This window comes from Schistocerca serialis, chromosome 4, assembly GCF_023864345.2.
Source record: "Schistocerca serialis cubense isolate TAMUIC-IGC-003099 chromosome 4, iqSchSeri2.2, whole genome shotgun sequence".
NCBI lineage: Eukaryota > Metazoa > Arthropoda > Insecta > Orthoptera > Acrididae > Schistocerca > Schistocerca serialis.
This window is the reverse complement of record NC_064641.1, coordinates 657,534,784-657,536,690: the sequence shown is the minus strand read 5'-3', so window position 1 is coordinate 657,536,690 and position 1,907 is coordinate 657,534,784. Positions and strand designations below refer to the sequence as shown.

General features: G+C 43.9%; 1 non-coding gene across 1 annotated transcript; it reads left to right on the top strand.

Annotated features, from left to right (window-relative positions):
- Positions 1-980: 980 nt before the first annotated feature.
- On the top strand, positions 981-1,055 carry Trnal-caa (transfer RNA leucine (anticodon CAA)). Its single transcript has one exon. It is a non-coding gene; the product is annotated as a tRNA-Leu (tRNA).
- The last annotated feature ends 852 nt before the right edge of the window (positions 1,056-1,907 follow it).

Genomic DNA, 1,907 nt, shown 5'->3' with positions numbered 1-1,907 from the left:
TCTGTTGTAAATATGATACACTTATAAATACATATACAGTGAAATATTCAGTGAAAATAACTTGCTAAGCATAGCAGACGCTTGAAACTTCCTGGCAGATTAAAACTGTGTGCCCGACCGAGACTCGAACTCGGGACCTTTGCCTTTCGCGGGCAAGTGCTCTACCAACTGAGCTACCGAAGCACGACTCCCGCCCAGTACCCACAGCTTTACTTCTGCCAGTACCTCCCCCAGGCTGTGGCTAAGCCATGTCTCCGCAATATCCTTTCTTTCAGGAGTGCTAGTTCTGCAAGGTTCGCAGGAGAGCTTGTGTAAAGTTTGGAAAGTAGGAGACGAGGTACTGGCAGAAGTAAAGCTGTGGGTACTGGGCGGGAGTCGTGCTTCGGTAGCTCAGTTGGTAGAGCACTTGCCCGCGAAAGGCAAAGGTCCCGAGTTCGAGTCTCGGTTGGGCACACAGTTTTAATCTGTCCGGAAGTTTCATATCAGCGCACACTCCGCTGCAGAGTGAAAATTTCATTCTGGAAACATCCCCCAGGCTGTGGCTAAGCCATGTCTCCGCAATATCCTTTCTTTCAGGAGTGCTAGTTCTGCAAGGTTCGCAGGAGAGCTTCTGTAAAGTTTGGAAGGTAGGAGACGAGGTACTGGCAGAAGTAAAGCTGTGGGTACCGGCCGTGAGTCGTGCTTCGGTAGCTCAGTTGGTAGAGCACTTGCCCGCGAAAGGCAAAGGTCCCGAGTTCGAGTTTCGGTCGGGCACACAGTTTTAATCCGCCAGGAAGTTTCATATCAGCGCACACTCCGCTGCAGAGTGAAAATCTCATTCTGTAAACATCCCCCAGGCTGTGGCTAAGCCATGTCTCCGCAATATCCTTTCTTTCAGGAGTGCTAGTTCTGCAAGGTTCGCAGGAGGGCTTCTGTAAAGTTTGGAAGGTAGGAGACGAGGTACTGGCAGAAGTAAAGCTGTGGGTACCGGCCGTGAGTCGTGCTTCGGTAGCTCAGTTGGTAGAGCACTTGCCCGCAAAAGGCAAAGGTCCCGAGTTCGAGTCTCGGTCGGGCACACAGTTTTAATCTGCCAGGAAGTTTCATATCAGCGCACACTCCGCTGCAGAGTGAAAATCTCATTCTGGATAGTAGACGCTTATTTATTGTGGTGGTGCTTTTATTGGTAGCGTACCTACTAATCATTACCTTTGTATAACTTTACAATATTTGAGCACTCTTATAGAAATGTGGTTCATAATTACTATTAAAAAATCTCACTTTATGTCAAAACAAGCACTGGTTATAACATCTTACAAGAATTACTACAGTACAATGAATTTGCAGTTTTTAATTTTGGCTTAGATGCTGAAGTACTTTCCGTCATCATTCTTGGCCAGCGCAATAGATCTTGATGCAATGTGATGCGTGCCATAAGCCAGTATGCAACAACTTCAAAATGTCCCACATAATATTTAGCCACCTCTTCTCTCTGGATAAGAGCTGCTTAATAACACTGCAGAATTAATAGCAGCTACTTAATCTCATCCATCCGAGGCTTTTATAACAATTATGCTCAATTTTGCCACCAAAACGTAATATACATGTTTACTGTTTTATACATAACTCATGACTGTCTTCCACTTCTGCTTAATAAATGTTCTAAATCTAGTGACTAAAAAGGCGGTAATTTTGTCACCAAAAGCCTCTCTGGGGAAGTCCCTACTCATTATGTCTTAAAACTAAAATAATGACTCTGTACATATTTATTTACGTAAGTCCATAACATTTACAATGATGAAAGCAGTTTTACAAAATACATATAACAATACACAAGTCATTACTTAAGCAGTTAAGTTCAAAAATATATCTACACGTAAAGATTGCTCATTTGTCTGTCTGGCGGCAGCACCGTACAGTACTAGTTAAGT